Source organism: Podarcis bocagei (genome assembly GCF_964188305.1).
Source record: "Podarcis bocagei genome assembly, chromosome: W".
Classification (NCBI taxonomy): Eukaryota; Metazoa; Chordata; class Lepidosauria; order Squamata; family Lacertidae; genus Podarcis; species Podarcis bocagei.
The window spans coordinates 79,850,064-79,850,436 of record NC_138131.1 but is presented as its reverse complement, the minus strand read 5'-3'; positions in this window follow the sequence as shown (position 1 = coordinate 79,850,436).

Genomic DNA, 373 nt, shown 5'->3' with positions numbered 1-373 from the left:
TTGCTTTCCTGACAATATGGTTTTTCAACACTTTATGAACTTTTACCTTGTCGTATCACAAATATGCATGCCAACCAAAAGCATTATTGAACCCTTCCAGATCTAGGACATCAGTGTTATCTAAATGTAACCAATCCTTCATCCAGCAGAAAGCTGCAGCTTCATAATATAACCTTAGGTCCGGCAGGGCAAATCCCCCTCTTTCCTTTGCATCAGTTAGAATTTTAAATTTTATTCTGGGCTTTTTGCCCTGCCAGACAAACTTAGAAATGTCTTTCTGCCACTTTCCAAAACATTCCACTCTGTCCACAATCTGTAGGGTTTGAAACAAAAATAACATCTTTGGCAATACATTCATCTTTTTTTTTTTAAT